Source organism: Netta rufina (assembly GCF_964035555.1).
Source record: "Netta rufina genome assembly, chromosome: 1".
NCBI classification, from domain to species: Eukaryota; Metazoa; Chordata; class Aves; order Anseriformes; family Anatidae; genus Netta; species Netta rufina.
The window spans coordinates 42220498-42240337 of record NC_140123.1 but is presented as its reverse complement, the minus strand read 5'-3'; the positions used below and the strand labels follow the sequence as shown (position 1 = coordinate 42240337).

General features: G+C 32.8%; 1 protein-coding gene across 4 annotated transcripts in view; it reads left to right on the top strand.

Annotated features, from left to right (window-relative positions):
• The window catches only part of DACH1 (dachshund family transcription factor 1), a gene marked incomplete at both ends in the record, with an annotated part of 368264 nt that overhangs the window by 153898 nt on the left and 194526 nt on the right, over positions 1 to 19840 (top strand). The gene's annotated exons all lie outside the window — the stretch shown is intronic.

The window sequence follows — 19840 nt, the reverse complement described above, 5'->3', positions numbered from 1 at the left end:
GGCTCTAGCAATGATGTTCTCTTAAAGCAGAAAAAAGATAGTAACCTAGATAGATTAGAGAGAATGATCGCTCAGGCTTGGAGATCGGATAGATGGGTAGATGTCTGAGTATGTGCCCATGATCAGGTGTTTATTTAAGTATGAGCATAATCCTTGTCATGGTCTTGGTCATAGTTGATTAATATTTTCCTAAACAATGCACAGCTCAGGAAATACTACATGCCAGAAATTACTGTCAATTTGGATACAAGTTTCTTCTCTGGAGCATGGATGAAAGGAAGAGAGTTTCTCTCTCAATACAAAAGTGGACCCATGCCTTCTGGCCTTAGGACAAGAGAAGTGCTTTACATAGTAATATAGACACATACCCAAAACAGTTGCATTAGGAGTTTACAGTTTTTTGAAAGGCTAAAGATCAAGAGGAGTAATAGAATGAGAAGTCAGACAACTAAGGCTGGTAAGAGAGAGGTATGAAGTAAGCAGAGTGAAGGAGGGTAGGACTGAAAATATAGTTGAGCATGAGAGGATGTCAGGCAGTCAGGCAAGTAGAACTCAGTGGTAGTCTGGGCATTTGTGACTTGAGCCAAAAAAAAAAGGGGGGGGGTTAAAAAAATATGTAGATTAAGAAATACATGATAAAATCTAATATAGGAAAGAGAGTTCATAGAATCATAGAATCATTAAGGTTGGAAGAGACCTTCAAAATAATCTGGTCCAACCATCACCCCACTGCAAATGTCACCCACTAAACCATGTCCCTAAGTGTACAACATTTCTTTGAACATCCACAGGGATGGTGATGCCATGACCTCCCCGGGCAACCCTTTCCAAAGCCAGACTAGTCTTTCTGAGGAGATGTGTCTCCTAATTTTCAACCTAAACCTCCACTGGCATAACTTGAGGCCATTCCCTCTAGTTCTATCACTAGTTACCTGCAGAAGAGGCCAACTCCCAGCTCCCCACACCTTCCTTTCAGGTAGTTGAAGAGTGGAATGGAGTAAGAAAAAAGGAGATAGGTTGTATGTGGGGAAATAATTTTTTTTTTTTTTTACAGGGCACAAGCATTCATGTTTATGGGGAAGAGATCAAAAACTGCAGAAGCAAAAGGAAATTATTGGGGAAAGTAAGACAGCAAAATATCAAAGAAAAAAAATACACAAGAGGTAGAAGGGAGATATGGAAGAACAAGGAGACAAATAAGGATGCCAAAAAGAAGGAGACAGGGAAAAAATATAACAAAAAACTTGTCAACAGAATCATTTAAGCTGATAGAAAAGCAACTTAAAACCAAGCAACTTAAAGCAACTTAAAGTATCCAATTGCTTAAAACTTAAGCATCTTAAAGTATCCAGTTCCTCCTTTGTCATTATAGGCTGGTCATAACAAGTTAATGATAAATATACAGTACTAAAACATAGATGCAATTTCTTAGAATGTCAGCCCAAAAAAAAAAGATGTAGATCCTTTCAAAATTAGGATTAAAAAAAAAAATCAAAATGAAAGACAACATGTATATATAGTACTATCATTCATCAGATCCATCTAGGATGATAATGCTTTGTGGGTCACTTGCAGAAGAGGAAAGGTTTAAATGATATAGCTGCAAAGTTTTAACTGGTTTCACTTTACATGGCTTGCCACAACAGAAGGGGTGAGCAAGATTTTTCCCACTGGGGTGGTGGTGAGTCAGAGTTAGAAATGAACTCTGGGGTATAGTGTTTCATGGTGTGTGGCTCAACAAGGGTAAAGAACATCATGCCAGCAGCACTACATGACAATTATTCCATCATTGTATAGACAGACAATTATAAAATTAGGCCTAAAATCTGGTCTTGTGAATTTAAATCAATGAGCTGTTGTGCAGTTGGTTCCATCTTCTTTACTCCTCCCCATAAGGTATTAATAACATTCCCCCTAAGCCTTCTTCAACAATCCTACCTTTCTCAAATTCATGTCAGATCCTCCATTCCCTTAATCATCTTTGTAGACCTGAGATGACTTCTTGTTTGAGAAGTTAAAGTTTGAATTTCCTGTTAAGACCCAGCTCAAGCAGGAAACCCAAACAAAACAAAGCACAAAGTACCAAGTTGTTATTTCTCTCTCTCTCTCTCTCTCTCTCTTTTTTTTTTTTTTTTTTTTTTGTAACAAATTTCCTTTTTTAAGCTTTTTGACTGATTTAATAATCTTAGTATAATTACTAAGTTTCCTTCCTTCTTGCCTACAAAAGAGTGTAAGGGATCACACAAACAATTATATACTATTTAATGCTCTTCAAATTACAGAGATCTGCAATTACTAGGTGTATCTAGTATCTAGGATATATTGTGCTTTGATTTAATGTATGATTTTTACTGGAGCTTTTTTATTTTATTTTAATGCACTGCATAATACAGCAGTATACATTTAAATGTAGAAATCTGGGATCCTAAAGAATCTGTTTTTGTGTGCTTTGCTTAAGTATATTGGTACAAAACTACATTGAGATTTCTCATGAAAGTTCATAATTATAAATTTTTGTAGGAGACCAAGTTAAGAATCCCTTGAAAATGTATTCCATTAGTAATCTAATCTGAAAACACATGCAGAGAAGGTTACATTATCACTTAAGATGAATTTGCTTTAGAGGAGTATTTAGGGAATAAGCTGAGATTTAAGAACTGTAATGAGAAGGAAAAATAAAAGGGAAAAAGGAATAATTTTTTTTTTTTTTTGAGAGCATAAATTGGAGAAGCAAGGATCACCTTTTGGGTGATATTCTGTCCATTTGAACACAAGATTCATAAATGTTACCCACAATTACTGATATAGCAACTGTTTTTGATTAGGGTTGATTTACAAAATGCTACCAACTGACAAAAGATACTTTTATGTTTATTAAAATAAATGGAGAACCTTTGAAGTTGTGGCAAAATGAGAAATGTTTGATAATGGGAAATGAAGCGTTTCTTGAATTGTCCAGAGTATTAAAATCTCCTGAGCTTGTTACAAATTCAGTTAGAGATGTAGTCAGAAGAAAGAGTCCAGAATAAGTTCAGACAGGTTTATCTGGATACTGCCTTGAAACCCTTCCAAAACCACATGGCTCATCATAGTTAACTTTGATCTACATACCTCTATGTGTTGCAGGTCTTTTCCTGGCTCTGTGCTTAGTAGTCTTCAGAAGTTTTTAAAAGTTGAAATAACTGTAATTAATCAGAAAAATAATGCTGTAATTCTTCAGTTTATTGTATGATATACATTGTGCTCTTTGTTTGTTGTTGTTGTTGTTGTTGTTGTTGTTTGTAGTTACTATTTGACATTATATAATGTCCATTATTTCCATATGAACTTAGAAACATTTTTTCTTGTTTTTCTTATATTTCTTATATTTCTTATATTTTTTATATTTTTTTAATTTTAATATATTTCTTATATTTTCTTATTTTTAAAATTGAAGAATTTTTATCATTATTCATAAGCAAGTATTTTAGATTTTGAAACCGTTTTTCTGAAACTGACTTGATTTTTCTACAGCTTGGTCTTCCGGCTCTATAATCTATAAGTAATAAAAAGGCAACTACAGAACTCTTGTATTTATTTCAGAAACTGCATCTTTCTCTCAGTGGTAAAATGTGAATATAAAGTTTAGGGAATCATTATTATAGGGCATAATAAGAATACTATTTTTCCTATACTTTTATAGCTTTTTCTTTATTTAGGAATTTCAAAGTACCTTTCATATTTAATTTGTTACATTGTTAAATTTACATAAAATGAATCACAGTAGTTAGTATTATTGTTGCTATCATCATCTTGAAGAGATTTGCTTTGTGTGATGGGTACCTCTCTCCACCTGTTCCACATCTGATACTTTTTACAGTGTAAAGATATTAAGCCTCTTCTGAAATATTTCATTTATGCAATTTATAAATATTTTTCTGTATTAAATATTTTTGTTCTGTTCTGCTTTGTCTCTTAAGTGATTATCTGAAAATGTAATTTCTAATCTCATCCTTATTTTCTCTCTTTGTGTTTCGTGAATCTTATAATAAAAGTATACTCTAACTTTCATCCTGTGCAAAACATTTTAAAGTAGAGTTAAGATAAAGAGCGAGTTGCAAGTTTTTGTATATGTTACATCATCATGGAGGACAAATGATGTTCACAGATACAGCTGTTGACAGTGTGATGATATTTCGTCTGAAGTAGAAGATGGAATTATTTGGTGTTTAAAGAAAGATTAATAACATAATTAAATAATTTATTTTTTTGTGGCTCACAGCTATGCGATGTTGTATTAGGCAGAACTGAAATAAAGGTTAAAATATAATCGTTATTATACCCGCATCATATTAGATATTGCCAAGAAACAAAATGTGTAATTTGAAGTATTGTTTCCTGGCATACTCACTCCTGTGAACTCCTAAGAATGCATTTAAATTAGATAAATGAGTTAAACTGATTTCTGAGATTATTGAAAGGGACAGAAATTTAAAAAAAAAAAAAAAATGGAGTCACATGCTTAGTAATTTTGAGGACCTAACCCTTTTTCAGTTACTTATGTTGTGCACACAATTTGTGATCCTGTGTTGGTTAAAAAGATATGCGTTAATAAAATTGACTGGCTATCTCATTTATTTTAAAATGCATTCCATGTTAACACAGTGGTCTGGTTAATAGTGGTTAATCATTTTTAATGTGAACATTGCTTTCAATTGGTATTATTTTATGATATACTATTTAAGTGTTAGGGAGAAACTAACATACTGCAAAAAATATCCCCCCAAAATTCTGCTTTTGGAATTATAAACTAATCTAATTCAGTAAACTGAAATAGATTACACAAATATTTTTGCACTTCATTAAGGAAGTAGTCACTATAATTAATGTGAAAGCTTCTATCATGTTCACTAGTTGATGTATCAGTGGGAAGATATATTGACTAAGCTCTGTAAATGTATTATTTAATAGTTTTAAAAATCTTAATTAAGGTTTAATTCAGGCTACCTGTCATCTTCTGAAAACACTGTCATAATTTTGCTGTATTATCATCCTGTTAAATGGTTAGCTATCTTGTTCTGCTTTATCACAAGACGGTTTTGTTAGTAAGCTGGAAAACAGTTCTGGAAGCTCACTGGTTCACTTCCAGTGGGTCTCATGCATTCACTAGGTAATAATAAAGTTGTTTTCCATTTAGCCACAGATTTTGTAATATCACCAGATTAAATAATACTGTTTCAGCATCTATTACAGTAAGGTAATAGTGGGAATTCCAGTGTTTATTAGATACATGCAAATTCATTCTTTTCTGACTGTTGATATTTTACTGTTCAGCTTTTATTTTAAATGAAATATTGGGATTAACTGAAATTTATTATAGCCTGTGAGCAGAAAATACTGGCATATAAGAATGTACTTCAGGGTCCCAGTGTTCAAAGGACTGGCTTCCTTTGAACAGCCACTGATTTCAGAAGCTCTTAAAAATAGGATGTGACTTTATGTTTTATTATAGGCAAATGTATGAAAGATCTCTGAGCAGGCAAATTATAAACCATCTCTGAACCTAAAACCATTTAACCACATATGTTTATGGCATAACTATTTTGTGTTTAGCCATTTCTGAACCTGAGAAGGCTTTCAATATGAGCCATAACTTTATTGTCACGAAATCTTTTTTAAAAAAAATAATTACTTGCAGAAATACAAGCTTTTTCATTACAAAGTTTTAGTCAATAAGAACTTGTACATTTCGCAGTATTTTATAAGTCAAAAAGAATCAAACCTCATGCAGGTTCATCTACTGCCAGTTGAGAGAAGTCCCTGAATTTAACTGTTTCCAAAATTCTCCCGTCTTTTTTTTTTTAATTAAAATATTTATTTATTTATTTATTTATTTATTATTTAAAACAAGCAAGTTAGTTCACTTCAAAAGAGCCTCTGAGATTAAAAATGTAGGCAGTGTGGGTAGCCAAGTACCTTGATACATTCAAGTTATTTGAGAATGAACTAAGGAGTATTTTACAGCATAGTTATAAGGTAGTGAATCTTCTCTTCTGCTTGCTTCTTATGAATACTCATTTTGTATTAAGTTGTGGTGTTCACAGGTTTATTACCTTTTTAGTGGAAAAAAATGAAGTGAAAAATTTTTGTTTCTTCCTGGATCACAGATTAATTTTGCATTCTGAAGGCTAAGGGTGTAATGTTACTGGTTTGTGGATTCTCCCTTATGACTGATATTTCTGTGCCAATTATGTAGGACCACAGTTGATCTTATTCATGTAGTTGATCATATTCATGTGAAGATGAACTACATGAAGATGAACTAGCAATTAGATTAGAGCAAGCCTCTAATGATGTGTGGTAGTTTTAAGATATTTACAGTTTTGCTAAGTCAGTTTAATATGAGCAAAATATAATATCAGCAAAAAAATATATATATATAAAAAAAATATATAATATATATAATATATAATATATAAAATATAATATCAGCAAAAAATAATGTCTCTGACTGTAGACGTGACCCTCCTCCAAATTCCAGTTTCTTGTTTCAAATCACAGAATTATATTAAACATATTGGGAAAAACAAAACCAACCAACCAATCAAACAAACAAAAAAAGCCACAATCAATCAATCAATCAAACAAAACAAAACAAAACAAAACAAAACAAAACACGAAAATAACAACAAAAATCCAACAAGAACACCAAAACACACTTTTTCAAAGAAGGTATTTTTACCATTGGTGTTTCCTATAAAACAAATATGCACACCAAAATAAACCAAAGCACTAAACTCTTGATTCAAAAGAAAGCAATTAAAATTTCATTCTTAAAGGCAAGCATATCACAGAGTTATCAGTGACTAAATTTGAACCTGATAATGGAAGTGTTTATTATTGAATATTATAACTTTCCTAATTCCAAATTACTATATTTTATAATTAAACTGAAATAGTTATGAAAGAGATATAGGTTGCAGAGTACATTGATTGTTTCACAAAATGAAATTATTCAAAATGGAAGCTTATTAACATTGGGAAATTCTGAGATTGTCTTGTAGCTCAGTTTTCTGTCTTTTAATAGAAAAACAGCAAGATAGTCATGCACCCATGTTGGCAGTTTTTCTTATGATTAACTTGGTATTTTTTTCAGCCAAACTCTTGGTATTTAATGAGAATGTTTAGCCAAAATAATTTGATACCTAGTCGTTTCAGAAAATAACTTTTTACAGAGCAAATATTACATTGCCATTTTATCAAAAACAGAGTATTTAAATACTAATGGTAGAAAGAAATCTGATATTATTTGGAATAATATCTCAGTCTTATAAACGTGATGGTTTCTATATGAATTATATTGACTGCTATAGCAATATAATAAGATGGTACTTGTTAAAGTAAGTGTAGCAAGATCTGGTACAAAGCTTAGCTTCATCACATTGCTAACTATAGTTCTGTGTCATCACAACTATATGAAGTTCTTGAATGCCATCAACATGACTATCCCCTTTCCTGTAGAAATACTTATGTCCTTGAATGACATGATCAATGAAGGGTGATTTTTTTTTCTTCATTTATATATGATCTGCCACCAGTGCTACATACTGCATTCAATAGAAGTTGACTTCAAATTTATATATTCCAAAGTTATGGTCCACAATTTCATTATAGTGTATTTGGAGATTCCCTAAAGTACAGGAAGGAACCCTAGCTTAATGTATTTACCTCATTTTTTCAAGGTGTCAAATTACATTTTTTTAATATGATTACTTCTGGGATAAGAGCAATATGTGCTGTCCAGTTTTCCAAATCTCATACAAGGACTCATATATAAAGGCAATATTCTGAAAAGATGTTAGGTAGCAGAGTATAACAATTTTTTTGTTAGTTTTAGTTATATGATATAGAAAGTAAGTAAACTTAATTTACTCAAGTAAGTGATATGTGTATCTTTCTTCAAGAAAAGTATGCAAGCAAGCATCATTATATGTGGGCAGCTTTAGATAACTAAAACAAAACAAAAAAAGAATTAGATAAGAAATGTATTAATTAATTTTATTAATATTTGTTTTAATATCTATTAATATATATAAATATCAATAATATCTATGTTTGCTAACAACTTGGAAAAGTCAAGCATCTCATGATCACATCATATCCAACCTTTCAGGCAGCAAGCTTATTGAACACAAAATGAACTTAGTCTTTTATTTATTTACTTATTTTTTAAGGAAAACCAGTCATAGTGAGTTGTTCTTAATACTTACAGCTTTTGTAACACTGCCTGCAAGAATTTTGTGAGATGTTAACAGTGTGGCCAGCAGGGCTAGGGAGGTGATCGTCCCCCTGTACTTGGCTCTGGTGAGGCCGCACCTCGAGTACTGTGTTCAGTTTTGGGCCCCTCGCTACAAGAAGGACATCGAGGTGCTTGAGCGGGTCCAGAGAAGGGCGACGAAGCTGGTGAGGGGCCTGGAGAACAAGTCCTAGGAGGAACGGCTGAGGGAGCTGGGCTTGTTCAGCCTGGAGAAGAGGAGGCTCAGGGGCTACCTTATTGCTCTCTACAGATACCTTAAAGGAGGCTGTAGCGAGGTGGGAGTTGGTCTGTTCTCTCACGTGCCTGGTGACAGGAAGAGGGGGAATGGGCTAAAGTTGCGCCAGGGGAGTTTTAGGCTGGATGTTAGGAAGAACTTCTTTACCGAAAGGGTTGTTAGACATTGGAACAGGCTGCCCAGGGTGGAGTCACCATCCCTGGAAGTCTTCAAAAGACGTTTAGATGTAGAGCTTAGGGATATGGTTTAGTGGGGACTGTTAGCATTAGGTCAGAGGTTGGACTCGATGATCTTGAGGTGTCTTCCAACCTAGAAATTCTGTGATTCTGTGATACTATTATCAGAATCATAATGAATCCACTATCAGTTGTTCACAGTGCACTGTACTGCTGTTGTTACTAATGTTGCCCAATGCAACATGTTAAAGATATCATAAAGTAGTCTTAACTGGGACAAGGTGCTTCAAAAGGAAGGTTATTCTGGTTCAGTGCTGTGCTCAGGATTGCAAGGTGAGATTGTTGCATGAACTTGATTCCAGATTATATTCAAGTTGATTAACATTTTTCTTCTTGGTTGGAAATCAGAGAATATTTATGTTAGAACAGTATTGTGATATAAAATGAACCATGTGGTAAGATGTGCTAATGAAGTGTATTGCAAATATAAAACAATCTGTCAATTACTGCTCATGGAACTGCCTCCAGAGCTTGTGGTTTATGAAAAGCCAAGCTGATGGTTTGTTTCTATGCATTCCAAATGCAAAGTTTGAAAACCAAATTTTACTTTATCCACGTGGAAAGATTTATTTTATTCCTTTAAGTTGCAGAAATAGTTAGCTCTGTTACCATGTCAGTTACTTGCTGTGTGCCTGAGGCCACTTCTGAAAAGGAAAAAACAGATGGATGGAAAGGGATAGGAAGAGGACAGAAAAGTGTGTGTATGTGTGTCTGTGTGGCAGAGGGAGAAAGAGAGCACAAAAGGAGGAGTGAAGAAAGAGGGTTCTTCTTTGTGAGTTGTATAGCCAACTTATTTACTGTAATACAACTTCCTTCCTTTGCATGCATGCATCTATTAATTCATGCATATTGAAAGGTTACAAAGCTATGTTGTTCCTGTATTTGTATCATTGCTTCCACGGGTTCTCCTCTCACAACAGTGCATATAAAGAGTTTATTTTTTCTTTCTGAAATGTTTTTATTTACGAATGTTTTACAAGGACCTCTTATATAATCTCTTTTCAAACCAGCCTTAATTGCAGTGATGTACTGTATTCAATATGGTAGCAAAGAATAAACTGTTGCTGCTGCTGGTATAAGAAATATTACTGTGGACATTTACAAGAAGAATCTAAGATTGAGGAGACTGTTAATGTTATTACTACATTGGTTTGATGAGGTCATTAGTAATGTATTAGTTTCTGAGTATGAAAACAGTAACCTGCTAGGAATAAGTAAGTTAGAGAAAGGAAAACACCTAGTCAAGACAAAATTAATAAGGTCAGTGAGTCATTTTAACTCTTCAAAATCCATAGCAATAGCAAATGGCTAATGTCCTGATAAGTTTTACTGGAAGATAAGGTTTTGTCGACATTACCTTTTCATCACGCGGTGGATGAAATTTAGATTGACATAAAGGAATTAGAACAAGGTACACTCCATGTTTTAAAGGGCAGATTCATCTACTAAGTTTCCTTTTCATTGTATTCATTATATAGTTTGTTATCACAGGCACTAAGACCACACACAGAGTCGCAGAATGGTTTGGGTTGTAAGGGACTCTTAAAGATGATCTAGCCCAACCCCATGGTCATGGCTTGAAAAATTGTTTGAAACATCCAGTTGTGCTTACTGAGTGATTGAGAGAAAAGTTAATTGAATAGCATTGCTTTCAATTAAACTGTACTTTTTAAAAAGTGTGTTCCTGGCACTTACTGTGGAAATGCAGAATTCAAAACATAACGTCAAGTTACTGAAGCTATCTTGCTAAGAACTATGAAAATCAAGGGCAGAATCCTAAATAAAGAATATCACTACTGAAAAGAATGATGTCACTTTCATGTTTTCTTTTGACAGTAAACTGATTCTTTAATGCATATATTACGATGCATCAATGCTTTATAAGAAGACACAGATATAAGACACAGATATAATTACTTTATTAGAATACTAACTTTATAATGTCACTTACTCTTGGATTTCAGATGATGAGAAAAGCTGCTTAACACAGTGCAAACTTTTTTTTTTTTCCCCCCCCAGTGTATGAGCTTAAAAAATGAATATAAATAAAAGTACTATATTACTTGGGAAATCTAGTAACTGTAAATTTACCTGTGACACAGGTAAGTTACTGCTTCACAGTGCTTTCAGTGCTTCAGTGCATTCTTTTTTCAAACCCCAGACTAACAACAAAAACAAAATGAAAACCAGAACATTTTCAATATTCCACTGGTATTCAGTGCAAGTGCTTGAGAGGAGAAAAGTGATTTCTTGTGAATCAGTACATTTGTTTTAAAAAGTATCTCAAAAGATTGTAGTAGATTAATATTTCATTCAAGTGTAAGAAAACAGTGGCTCCTGTGCACTCAGTCACTGTGTGACAAAACAATTTTTAAAGTAATTTTTTTTCCCTCTATTGAAAGCTCAGAATATATTTGTCCTTTCAAGTCTCAGATAAACAGACATTGGACATGCTGTGGACAGCATACTCCTAGAGGTGAATGACAAAAAGTACAGCACTCTTGCATCTGTAGTATATCTTTATAGCAAAATGACATTCATGTTTGTGGAATATGGAATTACTCCTTATTCTAAACTCTAGGATTTAGATGTTTTATTTTTATTTTATTTTATTTACTTAATTTTATTATTTTATTTTATTTTATTTTATTTTATTTTATTTTATTTTATTTTATTTTATTTTATTTTATTTTATTTTATTTTGTTTTAAAATAAAGCCATAGAAACATACTGATATGAATTGTAAATTACTTACATTCCTCTTTAAATTGATTTGTTTTATCAACTGAGCTAAATTTTATATGGAAAGACTGATAATGTATGTGGAGACAAAATAAAAAAAGTTTTATTAGAGTCATGAAGTCATAAGTTAAACAGAATAGAATAAAATAAAATAAAATAAAATAAAATAAAATAAAATAAAATAAAATAAAATAAAATACATACTAAAATATGGAATGGAGGAGAAGAGAAGGGAAGGGAAGGGAAGGGAAAAGGATAGGTATCTTCACTAAGATCTAAGAGCACCTGAAAACAATTAAAATGCTTATGCAGAAATGCTGTTTAGGTATAAGCAACTTAGTTTCTCCACCTTCTGCTTGATAGTTCAATACCATTTCTCATGAATGTTAAATATGAAGACATTTTTTTATTAAAATCTTTTGCATTGTACCTTTTTTGGACTCTTTATTTACATTCATCTTTACTTCAGCTGAAAGCTTTTGATCTTTTTGATCTTTTGAATGCCTTTACCTTCCTTCCCCCCCCCCCCCCCCCCCTTTTTTTTGTCCTGTTCTGGAGGTCTCAACTTTATTTTCTGGTGATGAAAAAAAGAAAATACCCAACCCCATATGATTTTCTATATGTTCCTTTCATTATCTTTATGCACAAAAAGAACCATCCAGTCCAAACACAAGACACATACCAAGTCCAGACCCACCCAAAAACTGAAAAGAAATTGAAAGAAAAATTTAAAGAAATGTTTGTTGATTTGGAGGCAAATCTTTTTTTTTTTTTTTTTTTTTTTTTTTTTTTTTTCCAACTGCTATTGTCTCAGTCTTAAGTTATGGATAATTAATAATCTCTCATAATTCTCACACTCCAAAAAAATTTACTTTTAAATTACTTCATAATTGTTAGTTGCTGTCTTCATAGTGTTGCAAGTAGTTGCATTATTATTATAGTTTTTATGATGTGCTCTTAATCTATGTTAGGAAGTGTGCTAGAATTTGCTATAGCTGGTCTGAGATCTTACCTTTGTGACTTTTTTTCAACTAGTTCTTCTCCTCCCCTGAAAACTGGTAGGAGGATTAGGGTATGTATTTTTTTTAATTCAGTCTGAGACATTTTTCTTAATGAGCAATGGAAATTTTGCTGGTTCCAGGTTTATATAGATTTAGAGTTGGCATTAATTTAAAAAACCCTGTTTTATAAACTCACAGAACAGTGGTAGGAGTTAGTATTTTAATTTATCTTTCTTTTTTTCCTGTTCCTTTCTCAAATCTATTTTGTCTTTATATAATATCCAAATTTATTTTACGTTTTTGGAATAGGTAACAATAGGTAACAGTAAATCTTCATAAAATTTTCCCTGGAATGTTTTTCCTTACCAGTCATTCAAAATATTTAATTCCCTAGTTCCATCTAGCTGACTAGTGAGAGCTTCATAGAAACGTATTTGGCCAATAGATTGGTACTTTAAAAGTTAAAAAGAGTCCCAGGATTTTGTATTTGAAATTATGATAGACTTTTGTATAATGTTATTTATTTTTCAGTATTTTCTATTAAGTAATCAAAAATAATTAATAAATTCAGCACATAGCCCAAGATAGGAAATCAGACATAGGCAAAACAGAATGATATTTAATTGAGACCTTCTGTAACTTGTGACCAAGTTGGGTAAAGATTATTGCCAATGGATTTAGCTTAATTTGTATATTACACTTTACGTTGTTTTAATTTCATGTAGCCACAGGAATATTTGTCCTACCCTTGGAAAATCCTTGGTTCTTTCTGTATAAAAATCGTGGTGTTCCCACCCTCCCTCCCTCCCTCCTGTCCTTCCTTCCTTCCTTCCTTCCTTCCTTCCTTCCTTCCTTCCTTCCTTCCTTCCTTCCTTCCTTCCTTCCTTCCTTCCTTCCTTCCTTCCTTCCTTCCTTCCTTCCTTCCTTCCTTCCTTCCTTCCTTCCTTCCTTCCTTCCTTCCTTCCTCCCTTTCTCATATGTTATCATATGTTATATGTTATATGTCATCTGAGGCCTGCTCCCAGTACAAGGGTCCTCATTTTATCCTATGTCACTAAATGCTAACATCACATGCATTGCTTACCTCCATCTCACTTTTTATGTAGTGTTGTTCCTAATGTTACTTAAAGTGATTCATTCTAACAAAGTTTACAGTATAATTGTTTACATTTTTATTTGTTGCTTTGGTATGGCTTCAGCTGCCTTACCTTTATCTCTGTTTGTAGAAGTTTATCTTACCTAGTATGCAGCTCAGCATCTTTTTCAGAGATATAAGATTTTCAAAGTTGATTGTAACCTAATCAACATTTATTTTCTGTGTGGACATGGTGGTGGAGGGTTGGTATTAATATCGTTATGTATGGTATGATCCTTCCTAGTTTCATTGGATAGTTTTGATTAGGCCACCCATTTTTTTTCCCCAGTTCTCTGTCTTTCAAGTGGAATATATATAAAGGTCTTCATCCCATTTCTCAAAACTGTGTGATTATGAGGTTCCTTTGATTTTTTACCTTTTAACTTTTCTTTTACTTTACACTATTGTATTTTCATCAGATGTAGACACACAAAGCAAAATTAAAGCTTGGTTTAATTTCACCTTCTGGGTTTGTTTTAAAGTCTCTAATGTGCATTAGATGTAACTGTATTTTGGCAAGATTATTAGTCTCATGTAGACACCTTAATGTTGATGCTTTGAGCTGAACAGATGTATTATTCCCCTTACCATCTTACCATGTTGATCAGTCATGAAACTTTTACCCCACCAGATCTAGCTAATCTAGATCTGGAAGGAATGCCACCACTGTTCTTTTAAGGAAAAATAAATAACTGAGTATTGATGGATAGATAAATAAATTGTGAATCAAAAGGGACTTCAATGCTAGTATTGCTCATTATTTTTCCCAACTGTATTTTATGTTAATTTTGTTAAATGTCAAAAGAAAATATGAACTTGAATTCTTACCCTGTTTTCTTCAGTTTCCTCACATTTACTAGCTTCTTATTTTTTTTTCAGACACTGTAATGATTTTGAATTGCATATACTTTCATATGTTGAATATATCTTCTAGCAGAAACTTTACCAGGTGATAAAATGGATGATTTGAAGAAATCTGTAGATTTTTATAACTGCTGAAAAGAAAAATCACGTCATGTTTGACAAATATGTCTTCTCATACTGTCTTTGCATGAAGTATTTTCAGCAACAAATGCTGAAAAAATGAAGAGTCACAAAATGAAGAGTCAGTATTTCATGCTAGCATAAAAATCTTATTTGCAGAATACCCTTGTATTCCAAAAAGTGTATGATCTTCACACAGGCTATGCTGTTAAAGATTGTTTATGAAGATAATTTTCACAGTTCTTTTAAATTTTCAATTTCAATTTAAAGCTTGCCAGAGTTTTTAAATCCTTTTATTTTATTTTATTTTATTTTATTTTATTTTATTTTATTTTATTTTATTTTATTTTATTTTATTTTATTTTATTTTATTTTATTTTATTTTATTTTATTTTTCTGTCTCTTTATATATTTTTTCCATGTGTTTATAGAACTAGAAATCTGTAATTGTTGCCAGCATGCACATTGGACATCACTTGATGTTGAGGCTTTCAGTATTCCTTGCTAACTGTCTTATGCTTTGCTGTTACCGTCTACTTTTTGTCATGTGGAATATGGTGTGTAAGAGCACTTTAGAGACAGAGACAGTTACTGAGAACAGAGGTCTGTGGGCACAGATGTTAAAACAGTGTAAGCCTGTGCTAAAAGCTAGAAGCTTAGGGGAAGCTGGTGAATTTTCATAAGTTTTCTTCAGCGTTGGAAACAATTTCAGATACTTCTCCCTTTTTGCCTGCCACCACCTTGAAGGTAGAATTAAGAGCATATTTACAGTAAAAAAGAGAGAAGTAATTTTCAGCCAGGATACATCACTATTATAACATGGAAAAAGAGCTTTAGTTCCTGAGTTAATACCTCTATGTGGTGCACGTACCATGTGAACATGCTAATTCAGACCTCTCAGTATCATGCTTCACTAAATGAAATAAACAGGCCCATAATCATTGCAGATATCATTGCATTCAAGTTTATTCAAGTGAACAGAAATACATCTTTCTGAGCATATTTGAGATTGTCTGTATGCTCTAATGAATCTATATTTTCAAGTTTGTCTATACAGCAATAATAGAAAAACACAAACTCTCTCCTTTCTGAGTTGTGCCTGCCACTTCCAGTGATACATTGGATTCTGTATTATCTGAAAATGGCTTGGACACTTGCTGATGTGCTACTCTGCAGCTGATTTACTGGAGCATCCATCCTATGAGGAAAGGCTGAGGGAGCTGGGACTCTTCAGACCAGGGAAGAGAAGGCTCGGGGAGGATCTTATCCATGTGTATAAATGAGGCTGATGCAGAGCAGGCAGAGCCAGGCTCTTTTCAGTGGTGCGCGGTGACAAGACAGGAGGAAATGGGCATGAACTGGAACACAAGATGTTCTGTCTAAACTTCATGAAACACTTCGTCACTGTGCAGGTGGTAGACCACTGGCACAGGTTGCCTAGAGAGGTAGTGGAGTCTTGAGCACCTCCAGAGGTGACTTCCAACCCTTTTGTGGTTCCATGACTTCTACTCCTAATTCAAGACTTGGCAATAACTGATGAGACCAAACACTGAATTTGTTTTTCAGTAGAGTTCCTACTGATAATCCTTTTTACTACTGATGTGTGTGAGATTTATCACTAACTGATCTAGGAAGGATTCAATCAACTTAGTATTCTTTACCAATGTGTGCTCCGATATTAAATCTAGTTTTTGATTAAAAGGTGAACACCAATATTGTGAAATCAGTGTACATCTCTAACTTAATTTTAAGAGGAAGTGGAAAAAGGGAAAATAAGTAACTGTCAAAGTATTTGAAGGAAACTGATAGAAGATAAGAGAACTAGTAGAATTCAAAGTTAATTTTGTTCTGTTTTGTCCGTCAGTGTCTCTTTTTTAACTTTTTGTGTAAAAATAGTCCTTGAATTTTGGAGGTAAGAAACAGAACATCTAGTCAGTAATGTCTCCACTGACAGGCACATTAACTACAGTGATAGCGTTTACACATTATAAAAAAAATACTAAAAAAAAAATACTAAAAATGTATTGTACAAAAGATTGTATAACTTACAGTTCTGAAAAAATCCTTTGTGTTCCTCCAGAAAAAAATCCTTTGTGTTCTGCCACTGGAATAGTAAGAACATTAGGTTTTCCAGTGGCACAACCATTGCCATCAGGCAGTTACCAAGTGTTTGTATGCCTGTTGCTGCTTTCTAGCTTTGATTGATTTTGTTATTACAAAAAAAAGTTTAAACAGGCAAAATACTAATATTTCAAAATATTAATAAAAATAGAATGGAGAAAAACTGAAAAAGAGGAAGAAAAAGAAAGTTTAATAGAAATGTTTTAATTTTTGAAATAGCAATACAAATAATATATCTTTCTGATATGTACTTTATTTTGCTGAGATCTTAATGTCTAAAATGTTGGTAGCTTATGAAAAAAAAAAGGTAGTAGTTTTTAAAATGTAGATTTAAAGGATGTTGAGGCAATTCTGTTGTAATTCTTCATGCTTTAAAGGAAATATGTGTCTAGAAATGGAATTCCAAAGCAATGAATTCATTGTATTATTTAGAAACTGCAAGCATGCAGGTAAATATCTTCATTATATTTTCACTGTCTGAGGAATGAAACTCACTTCCCCTAGCTTTAGCTATCTAATAAGTTAGCTATTAAAGATTTATATTCATCTGACAGAAGTTAGTATGTCTCAAATGTAGATGTTGAAATCTTAGCAAGTCATCTGCTTTCATAGTCAGTGAAAGAGACATCTCTAGAAAGTGAAGCATCTGTAAGGCTACATGATCACCCTTTGGACATGCCTGTGTTTCTTTATTGACTGTAGGCAACCTAGATGAAGAAGTGAGGCTGAAAGCTTTCATTTTAGAAGGTTATTGTTAAATTAGATGGGTGAAGCTGTCAACATAGGTAAATTATTTTAAAAGTGTGGATTCAGAACTATGTCTACACATTGTCCATTAGGTGGATCTACAGAAATAATATGTTTTAAAGTGTTTGAAGAAACATAGTATATTCTGGGTATAACAATAAGAACTGTTTTTGTGTTTTAGCATTTGCATGAAATGTTGTACACACATGGAATGTAAGAGGAAGTCAAATCACATTTTAGTCAAGGGTTTAAACATTTGACATCCTTCTGGATTCACTGTGGATTGTGTCTGTTATTGGTTTCTGGTAATTGGGTTCATGGCATGTATGTACATATCATTTTCAGTGCACTTAAAAGACTGATAAGTCTTTGCATGTGATAATGAGTTAATACTCTGGATGCAATTTAAACAAATGAAGACCTGATATTTCTTGATATTAACTCCAGTAGAATCTCTAGATTTACTTTTAGTCTAAGAACAATTCTTCACTGCTATCAACAAAGATAAATTCATGTAATATTTTTCTTATTTAGGTTTTTCCAATGAACTAATATTAATCTCTTTCTTTCTTCTTCTTTTTTTTTTTTTCCCCCCGAAAGCTACAATGCCACATTGTTTTAGCACTTACATACACAATAATGCAAATAATGCTTCACTATTTCCTCTAAAAATATACACTTCCCAAAGTAGAAAAAAAGACCTAGTTTTCCTGTGCTTTTATTTATTTATTTATTTTCAAATCTGAGTCAGCATTGACTAAACTTGGAAATGCAGCTATCCAAACTGTTAAGTGCTGAATTCCATATTCTATTCCGAACTGTAATTCCATCTTCTATTCTTAACTGTATTATTTCCTCCTTAACATACATCTTTAAAGATTTTATTTGGCTCCATGTCTATTTTTTCAATACCATGTGGGAGGAGTTTAATCTCAAGATACATAGTGTTCTGCAGTAGTTTTCAGCATGTAGTTTTCATGCTGTAACACTAAGAGAATCAGAAATAGTTATAAATATCAAATGCATCTGAGTTCTCTGATCTGTAGTAGCTGACCACATCTATTTTTATTTATTAAAATTTTCCCTGCATATATCTTTTCGTAGCATCACCAGAAAGAAGATGCTGGTAATCTTAATGTGCAATTAGATTATGTGCAAAATGTTTTACAGGATGAATGTTAAATCTGAATAGTAAACCTTGATATCCTAATTATACTAAAAGTTAATTGTACTTTTGTATCTATTATCTTTATTTTATCCACAGACACCAGACTAAATTTGATTGAATATCTAATAAAGGCAAAAGTTATAATCCTTTTTGTGTAAGTCTGTACCTTATGATCCTTTAAAATATTCACATGTATAGATGATCACTTCTTAGACTAGAGAGTGTTTTTTGTTTTGTTTTGGCACTGTTTAGAGTCTCCTAATCCATATTTGCCTACTGTGTTTCAAAAAGGAATCAAATTGGTTTTGTGGTACATTAATGTTTTATGCAATATTCCATAGAGAACATTAAATAAAAATAAAAGAAAAAGGTTGACCTCTAACACTTACACCCATTTCTTATGTCAAACTGGGAGATGTTGAAAGTCCTATATGGTCATAACCCTTCTATCTAACTGTGACCCCCCTTAACATTAAGCAGGTGACTCGATTAAACATAAATCAGGCATAAAATGCCCTGCATGAGGCAGCACAGTGAATCAAGCAAATTATCAAATGGCAAAATTCATTCTGTGCTCTGGGCAATGTAAGCTGCCAGCACTTATACATCAAAACTTCACTCAATGTAAGATTGATTTTATTTTATTTTGTTTATTTTAATTCCCTACAGCAAGCTGTGTTAGTCATGTAAAATGCTGTCTGCATCATTACATTCCTAAGAAATGCTTTTGTTTTTTAGTGAAGACCGAATGCAGTTGAGTGATGCAATCTATCTAAAACTAGATATGCTGCACTCTGTGGTAGGTTCTAGTGGAGCTGATACTTTGTGCATTAATATTGAAACTTAAGCTTCTGTGTCTGTATAGATTTTTTGTTTGTTTACTTGTACGTATACACCCTATCAACTTTATCAAAAATATGAGCACCAAAGGAATAATGTTACAAAATTGAATCACCAGTAGCCATTGAAAATACTTTCCATTTTCAGTAAAGACACTGGGATTAAAGTGTATAAGTCTGATCGTAAGGCTAGAATGAATTTTTATGTAAGATGATACATGTCTTCCTTTCACAGTTGCTTTTTATGCTGCCTTAAAACATGTCAAAATAATCCCCAGCAGAGGAGCCTAAAAGGAATGTCAGCTCTGTGGTTATGTAAATCGAATTGAGTGCTTT